The sequence below is a fragment of the Balaenoptera physalus genome, assembly GCF_965194825.1.
Source record: "Balaenoptera physalus genome assembly, chromosome: 3".
Classification (NCBI taxonomy): Eukaryota; Metazoa; Chordata; class Mammalia; order Artiodactyla; family Balaenopteridae; genus Balaenoptera; species Balaenoptera physalus.
Window position 1 is genome coordinate 83,061,045 of NC_138890.1, and position 14,668 is coordinate 83,075,712.

The 14,668-nt window shown below is 41.6% G+C and overlaps 1 long non-coding RNA gene and 1 pseudogene across 3 annotated transcripts in view; one reads left to right on the forward strand and one right to left on the reverse strand.

The window, feature by feature from the left end:
* LOC309657861 overlaps positions 1-14,445 on the reverse strand; it is a 36,966-nt gene extending 22,521 nt beyond the window's left edge. For both annotated transcript variants that reach the window (XR_014261927.1, XR_014261928.1), the window contains exons 1-2: positions 14,009-14,445; positions 1,538-1,651 (exon numbers count right to left, since the gene is read on the reverse strand). This is a non-coding gene — a long non-coding RNA (uncharacterized lncRNA). The remainder of the gene's footprint in view (positions 1-1,537; positions 1,652-14,008) is intronic.
* Positions 8,627-9,029, forward strand: LOC309657856 (large ribosomal subunit protein eL39 pseudogene; annotated as a pseudogene). Its single transcript has one exon. The product of its transcript is annotated as a large ribosomal subunit protein eL39 pseudogene (transcript).
* Positions 14,446-14,668: the final 223 nt, after the last annotated feature.

The window sequence follows — 14,668 nt, forward strand, 5'->3', positions numbered from 1 at the left end:
CCTGTCACTGTGTTCTCTGCACAGATTTGGTGAATGGGTAACAAAGCACAGAATAGGTCAAATACCTCTACCATGATGTCTGCCATCTGGCTCCTAGGCCCTTTTTACCTTGTGGGTGAAGTGACCTGGGCAAAAAATATTCCGGATGTACACTGACCACCAACCAAGGCCTGACATCTAGGCCCTGCACTAGCGTGGACACTCCATGGAGGCCTATCACAAGGGGCAAGTTTCAAAGAGTGGAATTTCCTGGGTGTGGTATTTACTCAAAGAAGCCAGAAACAGCAAAAGGAAAGGGGTTAGTGCAAACCATAATCCGTATGAGGCAGCCACAGGTGTTCCAGTGGGACATGGTCACATGTCAGATCTGCAGGGCAAATCAGTCTGCAAATGGGCAGTAAATCCAGAAGCAGGAGTCCTGGAGGAGCCAGGAGTGGTGAGAAGGTGGATGGGAAGCAATGAAGGGATGCAAACCGTGAGCAGGACCCAGGTGGAGGCGTGCTCTCATGGGTGTTTCCCCAGTGGTGGAGGGACAGGCCTGCTAGCTAAAGGCTGTGGGACAGGTCCCAGAGAGGCAGAGTCCTTATAGGAGCCAACTATAAAGCAGAAGCTCAGCCCCAGGACCCGGAGACCCAGGGGGCCAGGAGGGCGGCAACTTGGAAAGCAAACACCCCTTACTGAGGAAGTACATGGCAGAGGCATGTAGCACCATTGTTCAGAACTTGAGTTCTGGAGTCAGATTGTCTGGATACCAATGCCACCTGCTGCTGACTGACCATGTGATTTTGCTTGAGTTACTCAATCTCTCAATCCCTCTGTTTCTCCATCTGTGTAATAGTACTCACTGTGTTTGTTATAAAACTTCAATAAAGCAACAATCCTAAAGCTTTTTTGCACAGCCCCTTACACACAGACACACTAAATAAAGGCTTACTGTATTGTCAGTAGCAGCAAATTATAGTACTAATTATCAACAAAGGAAACTGAGGAACAAATTGGAAACCCATGGTCAGCACTTGAACCCTCAGTGCTAGCTTTCAAGGGCCGCGCTTTGCATAAGATGCTCCAGATGCCTGGAACCACTTCTCCCTCCTCTACAACTGGCTACAGCTTCCATCTCCTTCAGGTCTCAGCTCACATATACCTACCCCCAGGTCAGAGGCTCCTGCTTTTCTGATGAGTAGACTAAGAACATTTGGATTTGTCTGCTCTGTATCTGGTTTGGTCTGGGAACTAGGGCAGAGTCTTCCTGCCCAAGGTCCAACTTGGTACTGGCATAGACTTAGAGATAAATTACATTATTGTAACTAAGGGACCCAGGCTGGTGATTTTATGAAAAAACACACTGTGGATGTTATTGTTTGTTGTGAGGTCAGATGAGGCAGAACTCTAACTGGTGGGGCTCTTCTGAGCAGGAAAAATATGGGATTCTAGCACTGAAACCTACTGAATAGATGCACTGGACTAGAGTTTGGATGTGTGCTTGTTGTGTTTTGAGAGGGAGGTAGAACATGGACAAATTGCTGTTTTTACTCACTAATCCAGAAGGCAGACCTTGAAATCTAAGCAAAAGGCTTGTTCTCAGGATAGCTTCTTGGCTATGGAGCCAGTGACTTAACCAGACAGTTTTCAGCATCGTGTTCAGCTTGCTCTCAGTAAAAGTGGAAGTTGATTTTTACTTGGCACCCTTTAGGCTAGCAGAAGCTGGACCTGGCTCTGCCCCATTTGTTTAGATTCGCGTTCTACCTGAGGGAAGTTATATGGCCACGCCATCAAGTTCAAGTTATTTTATGTGACTTCCTAAGATGCTCCATGACCTGACTCCTCCATAACTCCTTGCCTTCATCTCTCACCAGTCCCTGTTGCAGATTGGTTCCCAGCCATCTGGAACTTCTTTCAGCTCTTCAGCAGCCAGGCTCTCTCTTGCCTCTGAGTGTTTCCACTCTGCCTGAAATTTCCTTCGTTATCACTTCTTCATCTGTGAAAATTCCAACCCACCCCGCAGACTTCTGCTTAATCATCTCTGCCTCTGGTGGGCCCCCTTCCACTGCAGCCTGTCTCCCCAGCCCAAATTAGGTGCTTCCAATGCTCCAGGAGGACACATGAGACATGACCTTGCTCACGTACACTGTGCTCCCAGGCTCATTACTGGGCATAGCACAGAGTCACCAAAAAATAGGTGTTGAAAGAATGAGTGACTGGGGCTTCCCTGGTGGCGCAGTGGTTAAGAATCTGCCTGCCAATGCGGGGGACACTGGTATGATCCCAAGTCCGGGAAGATCCCACATGCCGCAGAGTAACTAAGCCTGTGCGCCACAACTACTGAGCCTGCACTCTAGAGCCTGTGATCCACAACTACTGAAGCCCGCATGCCACAACTACTGAAGCCCGCGCGCCTAGAGCCCATGCTCCGCAACAAGAGAAGCCACCGCAATGAGAAGACTGTGCACCGCAACAAAGAGTAACCCCTGCTCGCCACAACTAGAGAAAGCCTGCACGCAACAACGAAGACCCAATGAAGCCAAAAATAAATAAATTTAAAAAAAAAGAATGAGTGACTGAGTGAATCAGTGAATGAATGGATGGACAAAATATGCCTGTCCTCCGCAAATGACCAACAGAGGGCTGTTTTGAATAGGGACCTAGAAGGCGAGGGATGCTTTTGGTGTTCTTGGATTGGGTATGGTAGAATAAGGAATTGAAACCTGTCCGAAGGCATGGGAAAACACTTAAGTAAAATAATAAAATAAATAAAATAGTAAATTGACTTAGCCAAAATAAAATAAATCATGGTCAACTGATTGATTGTACTGAGCCTCAATAGAATGGATGCACAGCAGTACTCAGCTTCAAGGACACAGCTGCCAGCCTGCTCCTGAGGATTGCATCTATATTTCTCAAGGGGAGGACCTTATGTCTGTAACACAGATCTACCACCAATGTGAGTCTTCAGACAGTTTCTCAGGGGCGCTCCACAAGAGTACTGAACTTACAAAACTGATGCTAAGGGCCTTGTCCCCTTCTGACTAGGAATCATAACTCAAGATTGGATTGTAAGTATGGTGGGCTACTCTGGCCTTACGGGGCAGGAAGAGAGGCTGAGACTTAGCATGAGACCTACCTACTAGCGTGGGACTGGCTTTGAAGAACCAATTTAGCTGTGGAGAATAATGCCTGTAGAAGAACCAGACAGGAGCCACTATTACCAAGAAATAGCTCGGCCTCAGTCACAACTGGAGCAGCGACTTGCAAGGGGGTTTCCAATCAGAAGTATTGAAAGGTTGAAGGTGTGTTGAGTGGTTTTAGCAAGAAAGAGTCAAAGTGACAGGGTCCTCACCATCAGGGTTGAGTTCAGGGCTGGGGCAGGCCCCAAACATGGTGGGTCTGCCAGTTGGTGGCAGGAAAAAGAAGACAGAAACAGGTAGGATTGAGGACAGGGAAAGTGATACTGCTGTGGCACTGGCCTCTGCAGAGAGGGTCGGCAGTAGAACACGCTGGGCCCACGTAGAAAGGACCTAAAGGGGAAGTGGGAGGCACAGAATCAGTGGACACAGTCACTATCTGCACAGGAAGTCAGAAGGAAAGGAAGTGAGGTGGAGCTGAACCTAGGGCAGAATCACCTTACAGAATTCTACACCAGGACATAGTGGATTCCACTGGGAGGGCTGATGGCATGAAGTTCCTAGGACTGTAAATACCAGGGAGGTGTTGAAGGAGCTCTGGAATTTGGGGTCATCACCTTGGCAGAGGTAGAATCATCAGTAATGATTTATCCCAACCGATGGAGCAAAAAGGTCCTTTAAGCTGAGCATCCAAGGAGGTGGCTGGGAGCTCCTGAGTGGGGAAGGTGGGCGTGAAAGAAGGCAGCTTTGAAGTAAGAGTCTGGAACTGATGCAGGATGTGAAAACACCAAAGGAGTGAGGGTTGTGAAAGCAAAATTCATTTCCTGGGCTCTGTGAGAAGTAAGGCACCAGAAGATCATTTGGGTGTTTAGGGCCTGGCCAACAGGGACTTTGGAGTGGTGTCTGAGGCACTGTTCCCAGGGCTGGGAGAGAGGGCAGGAGTGCCCTAGACTCAGGTTGTGTGGCAGCAGGGGACCTAGGGGGACTACTGGGTTAGAAGCCATCTGATTCCTCCCTCTCCAATAAAGTGTGGCTCCTAAGACTTGGGTGGGGTCTCATATGCTTGAAACTGACAAGAACCTGGCCTGTCTGATATCAGTCTGGGTGATGACAGAGAACTCAACAATGGGGTTCTTCACCTAGGGTGGGGCTCATCGGGCTGTAAACCAGGTTGGAAAATTCCCCAATAAGCCATTCTCGAAACACTGCTGGGGTAACCCATCAGCCATAAAGCCATATCCTTGGGCCAGGGCTAAAGAATTCTATAGCAGTTTTGGGTTTTCTGCCCAATGGGTCCTACTGAGAAGACACTGCTGTAATTGGAGGAAACATGGCTGGGAGCCACACCTGTGATGTCACCTCTATTTTATTTTTTATTTTTATTTTTTCTGAATTTTCTGGTTAAGAAAAGATTCCTTTTTATTTTTCTTTTTCTTATCAGTTATCTATTTTATACATATTAGTGTATACATGTCAATCCCAATCTCCCAATTCATCCCACTACCACCACCCACCACACACACTTTCCCCCCTTGGTGTCCATACGTTTGTTCTCTACATCTGTGCCTGTGTTTCTGCCTTGCAAACCGGTTCATCTGTACCATTTTTCTAGATTCTACATATATGCGTTAATATACGATATTTGTTTTTCTCTTTCTGACTTACTTCACTCTGCATGACAGTCTCTTGTTTCATCCATGTGTCTACAAATGACCCAATTTCATTCCTTTTTATGGCCGGGTAATATTCCATTGTATATATATATATATATAACATCTTCTTTATCCATTCGTCTGTCGATGGGCATTTACGTTGCTTCCCTGACCTGGCTATTGTAAATAGTGATGCAGTGAACATTGGGGTGCATGTGTCTTTTTGAATTATGGTTTTCTCTGGGTATATGCCCAGTAGTGGGATTGCTGGATCATATGGTAGTTCTATTTTTAGTTTTTTAAGGAACCTCCATACTGTTCTCCATAGGGGCTGCATCAGTTTACATTCCCACCAACAGTGCAAGAGGGTTCCCTTTTCTCCACACCCTCTCCAACATTTGTTTGTAGACTTTCTGATGATGCCCATTCTAACCGGTATGAGGTGATACCTCATTGTAGCTTTCATTTGCATTTCTCTAATAATTAGGGATGTTGAGCAGCTTTTCATGTGCTTCTTGGCCATCTGTATGTCTTCTTTGGAGATATGTCTATTTAGGTCTTCTGCCCATTTTTGGATTGGGTTGTTTGTTTTTTTAATATTGAGCTGCATGAGCTGGTTGTATATTTTGGAGATTAATCCTTTGTCCATTTATTTGTTTGCAGATATTTTCTCCCATTCTGAGGGTTGTCTTTTCGTCCTGTTTATAGTTTCCTTTGTTGTGCAAAAGCTTTTAAGTTTCATTAGGTCCCATTTGTTTATTTTTGTTTTTGTTTCCATTACTCTAGGAGGTCAGTCAAAAAAGATCTTGCTGTGATTTACATCAAAGAGTGTTCTTCCTATGTTTTCCTCTAAGGGTTTTATAGTGTATGGTGTTAGGGAGTGTTCTAATTTCATTCTTTTACATGTAGCTGTCCAGTTTTCCCAGCACCATTAATTGAAGAGACTGTCTTTTCTCCATTGTATATCCTTGCCTCCTTTGTCATAGATTAGTTGACCTTAGGTGCATGGGTTTATCTCTGGCCTTTCTATCCTGTTCCATTGATCTATATTTCTGTTTTTGTGCCAGTACCATACTGTCTTGATTACTGTAACTTTGTAGTATAGTCTGAAGTAAGGGCGCCTGATTCCTCCAGCTCTGTTTTTTTCCCTCAAGATTGCTGTGGCTGTTCCAGGGTTTTTCTGCTTCTGTACAAATTTTAAGACTTTTTGTTCTAGTTCTGTAAAAAACGCCATTGGTAATTTGATAGGGATTGCATTGAATCTGTGGATTGCTTTGGGTAGTGTAGTCATTTTCACAATATTGATTCTTCCAGTCCAAGAACATGGTATATCTCTCCGTCTGTTTGTGTTATCTTTGATTTCTTTCATCAGTGTCTTATAGTTTTCTGAGTACAGGTCTTTTACCTCCTTAGGTAGGTTTATTCCTAGGTATTTTATTCTTTTTTTTTTGCAGTGGTGAATGAGATTGTTTCCTTAATTTCTCTTTCTGATCTTTTGTTCTTAGTATATAGGAATGCAAGAGATTTCTGTGCTTTAATTTTGTATCCTGCAACTTTACGAAATTCACTGATTAGCTCTAGTAGTTTTCTGGTGACATCATTAGGATTTTCTATGTATAGTGTATCATGTCATCTGCAAATAGTGACAGTTTGACTTCTTCTTTTCCAATTTGTATTCCTTTTATTTCTTTTTCTTCTCTGATTGCCGAGGCTAGGACTTCCAAAACTATGTTGAAAAATAGCGGTGAGAGTGGACATCCTTGTCTTGTTCCTGATCTTAGAGGAAATGCTTTCAGTTTTTCACCATTGAGAATGATGTTTGCTGTGGGTTTGTCATATATGGCCTTTATTATGTTGAGGTAGGTTCCCTCTTTACCCACTTTCTGGAGAGTTTTTATCCTAAAGAGGTGTTGAATTTTGTCAGAAGCTTTTTCTGCATCTATTGAGATGATCATATTGTTTTTCTTCTTCAATTTGTTAATATGGTGTATCACATTGATTGATTTGTGTATATTGAAGAATCCTTGCATCCCTGGGATAAATCCCACTTGATCATGGTGTATGATCCTTTTAATGTGTTGTTGGATTCTGTTTGCTAGTATTTTGTTGAGGATTTTTGCATCTATATTCATCAGTGATATTGGCCTGTAATTTTCTTTTTTTGTAGTGTCTTTGTCTGGTTTTGGTATCAGGGTGATGGTGGCCTCATAGAATGAGTTTGGGAGTGTTCCTTCCTCTGCAATTTTTTGGAAGAGTTTGAGAAGGATGAGTGTTAGCTCTTCTCTAAATGTTTGATAGAATTCACCTGTTAAGCCATCTTGTCCTGGACTTCTGTTTGTTGGAAGATTTTTAATCACAGTTTCAATTTCATTACTGGTGATTGGTCTGTTCACGTTTTCTATTTCTTCCTGGTTCAGTCTTGGAAGGCTAAACCTTTCTAAGAATTTGTCCATTTCTTCCAGGTTGTCCATTTTATTGGCATAGAGTTGTTTGTAGTAGTCTTTTATGATGCTTGTATTTCTGCAGTGTCCATTGTTACTTCTCCCTTTCATTTCTAATTTTATTGATTTGAGTCCTCTCCCTCTTTTTCTTGATGAGTCTGGCTAAAGGCTTATCAGTTTTGTTTATCTTCTCAAAGAACCAGCTTTTAGTTTCATTGATCTTTGGTGTTGTTTTCTTTGTTTCTATTTCATTTATTTCTGCTCTGATCTTTATGATTTCTTTCCTTTTACAAACTTTGGGTTTTGTTTGTTCTTCTTTCTCTAGGTCCTTTAGGTGTAAGGTTAGATTGTTTATTTTAGTTTTTTCTTGTTTCTTGAGGTAGGATTGTATTGCTATAAACTTCCCTCTTAGAACTGCTTTTGCTGCCTCCCATAGGTTTTAAATTGTCGTGTTTTCTTTGTTATTTGTCTTTAGGTATTTTCTGATTTCCTCTTTAACTTCTTCAGTGATCTCTTAGTTATTCAGTAACGTATTGTTTAGCCTCCATGTGTTTGGGTTTCATTTTTTTCCCTGTAATTTATTTCTAATCTCATAGTGTTGTGGTAAGAAAAGATGCTTGATATGATTTCAATTTTCTTAAATTTACCAAGGCTTGATTTGTTACCCAGGATGTGATCTATCCTGGAGAATGTTTCGTGTGCACTTGAGAAGAAGGGTAATCTGCTGTTTTCAGATGGAATGTCCTATAAATATCAGTTAAATCTATCTGGTCTATGGTGTCATTTAAAGCTTGTATTTCCTTATTAATTTTCTGTCTGGATGATCTGTCCATTGGTGGGAGGTGTTAAAGTCCCCCACTATTATTGTGTCACTGTTTATTTCCTCTTTTACAGCTGTTAGCATTTGCCTTATATATTAAGGTGCTCCTGTTGGGTGCATATATATTTATAATTGTTATATCTTCTTCTTGGATTGATCCCTTGATCATTACGTAGTGTCCTTCTTTGTCTCTTGTAACATTCCTTATTTTAAAGTCTATTTTATCTGATATGAGTATTGCTACTCCAGCTTTCTTTTAATTTCCATTTGCATGGAATATCTTTTTCCATCCCCTCACTTTCAGTCTATATGTGTCCCTAGGTCTGAAGTGGGTCTCTTGTAGACAACATATATATGGGTCTTGTTTTTGTATCCACTCAGCCAGCCTGTGTCTTTTGGACGGAGCATTTAATCCATTCACATTTAAAGTAATTATAGATATGTTTAAATTATAGATTTGTTTAAAATGCAGACTCTTGTGCTTCACATTAAAACTTAGTGAATCTGAATTTCTGAGAGTGTGTCCCAGAAATCCTCAGTTTAAACAAGTTTCCTAAGTGATTCTTATTCCTGAGGTTTGTGGGCCACATTATAAGAAACAATAATGTAGTTCTAAACACGTCCTTCTGCTCGATTCCTCCTCTTTTTCTCTTGTCCGCCATCCTATGTGCGGTTGGATTTGCTCCTCGCCATGTCTTCTCACAAGACTTTCAGGATCAAGCGATTCCCAGCCAAGAAACAAAAGCAGAATCGTCCCAGTCCCCAATGGATTCGAATGAAAACTGGTAATAAAATCAGGTACAACTCTAAGAGAAGACATTGGAGAAGAACCAAGCTGGGTCTATAAGGAGCCTCACATATGAAGTGGCACGCATAATCAGAACGTCACTAGTGTCTGGAACAGCTGCCTGTGTTTGATGCTCTCTCCTCTTTTCTTGATCTTTCCTCACCACTGCTCACTGTGTAGCTCAGTAATAAACATGTGAACCTTTTGTTGGGAAAAAAAAAAAAAGAAACAATAATGTAGAGGCTCATTCTGCTGCAGCAAGTGGAGATGGATTTTTCATCTTATGGGGATTGGGTGAAATCTGGCCCGATTCTGTTCATTCATGATGACCTAGATGTGGTTGTAAGGAGTTTGGAGGAGATGTGGTCATCGGACTGTGTTATAACTGATAAAGATGAGATAAGATGGATAGGTGTCGATCCTGGGTAATTTCTCGACTCGTCAGGCTGACTGGGACTGAGGCTAAGGAATTACTGGTGAGATTGAAGCTATTCCTGGTTAATTGGATGGACATCCACACAGACATGGGCCACTAGTCAGGGGCAGGGACAGAAGCTGGAGCAGGAAGGACTCAGACTGAAGCTGCAGCCAAGGTCATCAACACATAGGGATCATTTCCATCTCCTCTTCATGTGCTGACAGGAGTGTGCTGCTGACAGTGGCCTCATATCTGGGGTGACTCTGGCTTCCTTCATCAGTCCCACACCTGGGAGTCTCTTTTCAGCTATATAAAAAAAAAAAAAATCTTGAGAAGAGATTCCCTGCTCTGAGTTACCAACTACACCCTCATCTCTCCAAGAAACTTGGGCTTCTATGCCAGAACTGCTAAACAATACTTGGGTGGGGTGGGGTGGGATGTGAGAGGGGAGACTACCAGTGAGTGGAAGCTGATTCTTAAGAATCTTCAGAATCTTTCTCATCCATTGCTCCTGGAAAGCTAGAGTCAGAGCCCTGACAAGTTCAGGAAAAGAGATAACAAAGAAAGAAACAGATACTTTTACAACGACACAAGATTTCTAGCTTGTGATAGTGTGACAGCATCATACCGAAGAGGGAGACTGTGCCCAGAGAAAACTCTCAGAATTTGGTGGCCGAGTTGCTGCCACCTCATCTTATATTGTTCAGGGAAGTAAAGGGAGGCTAGACCAAAATACACAAGGGGGATCTGGAAATCGCTCAGAAAAAAGAATTCTGCCCTGCATACTTCTACAATTTTAAGATTCATTTGAGCTTACAAGTTTCCTTTTCAAAATGCTAGTACCCCAAGGATGTATTCTTGCTTGAAGTAGGTTACTTTCACCAGGCTGCACTCCTCTAAAAGCCTCTAGGAGAACAGTTGCACTGAGAGATAGTAAATTCTGGTTGAGCTGCAGAAACAGGAAATTGTGAATTATGATGCACTTTGAGGGAGGGGAGTGGAGACTTTGTACATTCAGAAGGTCGCCTAGTTTTCCACTCTGTACCTGGGTGGGAAGTGGGGAAGAAAGAAAGGAAGGGCCACCTCTTGTGTTTTTTCAGCTCCCTGTTTCTCGATGGGGCTTCTGCTCTCTCCCATTGCCTTTTGGCTGGGTGTCCTTCCACTAATCCTTGAAGATCCAGTTTAAACATCACCTCCTTTCCCGGCTTGCCCAAGGAGAGTTAATGGCTCTATCCTTTGAGCTCTCACAATTGTTTATATATATATTTCACTTTGATCTGTTTATTGCTACATTTCTCCCACAGACCATGAATTCCTTGAAAGCAGGGGTCATATCCATTTAGCATCTAACATAGTACACAATAGGATTCAGTAACTATTGACATGATGAATGAATTTATGAAAAACTACTTTGGCGAAACAAATTATCAGTGTTAATAAAATAGATTTCTTTTATAAGAAAGGCATTTCTAAATAGCTTGGGAAGCATACACATTGCTGTACTATTTTTGTGTTATAGTCATTAAAGTAGGTTCCTTTCACACTTTTCTAAATTAAACCAATGCTCAGTTAGTTACTAAAAACAAGAAGTATTTTTTCATTCATCCTATCCTTTCCTGAAACTAGACGAAGTTAACAAAGTTTACCAAAACTGTGCAAGCAGAATCTTTCATTGAGGTTTCTGGTTTAAGCAGAGACCAGCAAGAATGAAACATTTGAAAAATCCCTGGAAGGAAAACTTAAGAAGGAATAGTTTACTAATTATAGGAGATTATATGGACCCAAAAAAAATCACAGGGTGGTCAGGCAAATTTGGGAAATTTTGATGTACTATTTTACACATACCAAAGTAGCAAGAATTTTAAAAATATAATATCTAGTGGGTACAAGTTTCGGCGAATTCAGCACACTCTCTAGCCACTAGTGTAGCAGATTGGCCTAACTCTTTGGGAAAGTGATACAATATGTATGAGAAGCCAGAAAGATGTTCCATAATCCAACTCCTGGAAATTTATCCCAAAGCAATACGTGAAAAGAAGAAAACAACTTAGACCACTTGAAAATGTTTGTTGTTCTAGTAATAAGGGCGCCCGGTCTCTGCTAGTCCAATTCCTTCCCACCACCCTTTCAGGTATGGGGTAGTGTCCCCTCTGGGCTTACAGAGTCTTGGGGGCCTTGCAGGGAGGTGCCCTCCTAGGGACTTGTAGTGCCTTGGGTCTCAGGCAAGGCCAATGAATCAGAGCTGTGGATGCAGTGACACAAGGCTTCCCCTCAGAGGTAGACTGGGTGTTTGCCTTGGCTCCTCAAAGTGGTTTGTCTTTTGCCTGCCGTCCCCTGGGCACTTAACAGAAGGGGTTATCAGAGGCTCCCTCTGGTCCTTTCCCCCTTTTCTACCTCTCTAGTTCTCACCTGTACCACCTGCAGACTCCTTGACCTTGAGTCCATGGTTCTTCTTGTTATATCCCCCAAAATGTTCTGAGGCTTTCAGGACCACAGTAATTGCTGATTAAACCAGAGTCCAAAGCCTTAGCAACCAAACCAATCCAAATCGAACCAAGCAAGCCAAACAAAAAGCTTTTCCTTCCCAATCATAAAAGGTGCCCTAGGAGATGGGTGTTTAGAAACACAATGTAAGATCTTTCGGCAAAACAGAAAACGGAATTTTAGTAGAGTTTCTATTTAAGAAAATAAAAAACTAAAAACAAAGATTGGAAGAACAAATACTGCCAAAATCTTAAGAAATGGAGACAACCTCCAATAGGAGGTTAATGAGTAAATCAGTAGTCTTCAAATATTTTTGTTCACATACATGAAATATGATTTACCCTCTTGCATATTTCTAGGTTAACATCTAAAATTTTTTCGTCACAAGTTTAAGCAGTTGCAAAGGATACAATTTCCTGCATACCATAAAAATGACATTTGAAACTAGAATAGTCACTCTTTTAAATGAATCCAATGAAATCTAAATACCATAGCAATTATGCCTATTATCAGCTATTTACAAAATATATGAACAAGCTCTTCTTTACCTGCAGTATATTTTTTGTAATTTATTTTTCTTTTCACACTTATAGCTCCATTCCACTTTCCCATCCCTCAGGATCATATCCTAGTTTAATGTATTTTTATGTTTGAATGTATTTTATTGATCATCCTATTATATTTATCTGTGATGAAAATATAAATATATTTAATTTTAAAATTTCCTATGACTGAAAGACTATGTGCTAAAACATTTTCTTCTAGATTAAGATATTATTATATTTATTAGTAATGATCAGGTATTCAAAACAATGCAAAATATATTACAAATGTTTATAATTACTAAACATGTAATTTTTTACAATTAGTGCATGCATTTGTTGTTAAATACTACATCTTACAAGAATGAGACAGAGTTAAGCATCAATGTTTTTCTCAGTTTTTCATTTTTACAAATTCTAAGAAAATGTTTTTACATTAATAAGTATATGGGGCTGTAAGAAGTGTTGTCACATCAATTCACTCAATTCTTTGAACTCCTTCCAATTTATAAACTCACTTAGTGATCTTGAGGTCATACTTTGTTGAAAGCAATTATTTGGAAATCACCTGGCTTGCAATAGAATTTGTTATCTAGTCATTAGAAGTATACTGTCTCTGTACAGTCCAATATTTTAAATTGATAAAGAACTGACAAAGGTTGCCTGAGGCGTTATACCCTGGAACATTGCACCATTTTAAGATTCTCAGTGAGTGAAAGTTATGGCCTTTCTTTTTGCAATTTGGGAAATATATGGCTATTGTAAAAGAGTTGGGAAATGGAACAGGGAGATGCCGTACTGCACTCCTTTACCAGCAGATCAGTTTTAGAAAATGACACAGATGCAAGCTGAAGATTCAGAAACTGGTGGCCTTAAAACTAAGTGTGCACCTACCCCTTGAAAATCCCCTGGGGGATGCTCCTGTCAGGTTGAAGACCACTGATGTAAATTTTTACATCATCTTATTGAATTTGATAAGAGAGCTAGGTCAGCTCACATTAGGTCTTGGTTGGGAAACTGTACTCTGGTGTTTACACCTTGGGAGTATAGAACTGTGACCTTTAACACTAGGGATAAAACAGCCAATTCCTCTTGGTGATTTTTATAGATTGCTGCCCTCATCCCTTCTATTCTGCCCTTCTATATTTTCTTCTCAGTGGTAGTAACCTTAACTTCAATTTTGGAGTACTGATGTTGAGCTTATGTACTGACTGCCTGAGGCAAATATAACGCCCCACTTAAAAATGATTATTAAGACCATAAAAAATGAGAAATCTTTAGAGTATAGTAAGGTAAAAAAGCAAAATATGTAGTTGTATGAAAATTATTATTTCAATTATACAAAACTACATAAAATTCTGGATAATACTATAAGTAAATATGCAAAGATTTAGTGTTTTTTTAATAAAATGTCTTTAATGTTGCATTACTTTTTAAGTAATAATGCTAATTACACTTATGATGCTGGGGGTCAGATAATGTCTAATCTAACATTCTCTTTCTCTTAACGGTACCAAAAAACTGTGTGTGAGTTTAAGTTCCCCAAAATAAAGTGTTCAAGAGATTGAAAACTACGTTTTTCAAAACTATTTTCTCATCATGATTCACTATGGGTGTTAAGTCTCCAAACATATTTAAACTCCTCCTCAACCTAGTTTAAAACATCCCATGTGTTAACGTCATGAATTCCACAAGTTTATTTCCTGTTGTACGAGGTAGTAATTCTTTTCATTTATATTCACTTTTTAGCTTCCTCTCATTTCCTGGTTTTACTGTTCAGAGTGAAGAACTCGACCTTGTTGACTTACACTGCTGTTAAGCTTTATCATTCCTTGTAGCTTTATATTTTTTTAGAGTTCATATTTTTAAAAACTAAGCCATGTTTGGCAGCCTCCAAAACTAATCTTTTTCTCAAGTTTGTTGCGTTTTTCTTGTTTTGCTTTTTTGAGGCCTCACAGCGAGGTCGGTATCTTCCAGGGCCCACCAAAGGAAGGAGCCTTAGAAGAGACTAGTTTGAGAGAGTTGATGCCTGCGAGAAAGAAATAATGGCTACCACCCCTTTGGGGGTTATGGCCTTGGGACCCAAAGGTACCCGAAACCAGCGCCCCGAAAGGTGGAGCGCGGAGCAGCCCCCCAGATCTCGGCAGCCTCTCCGCCGGCCGCCTCCGGCGTGGCCCCGCCCCGCCCCGCCCCGCCCCGCCCCGCCCCGCCCCTAGGCGGCTGCTCGCGGCAACCACCGCCCTCCCCCGGCCCAATGGCGAGGCTGCCGCGTCGGTGACGTGAAGCAGTGCTCTGGCTCGTCCGGCCCCCGGCCCGCAGTCCATTACACCATCCGCCACGGCTGCTGCTGCCGCCGCTGCAGCCCGCTCAGACTGGGAGGGCGGGAGGCAGTTCGGCGGGGC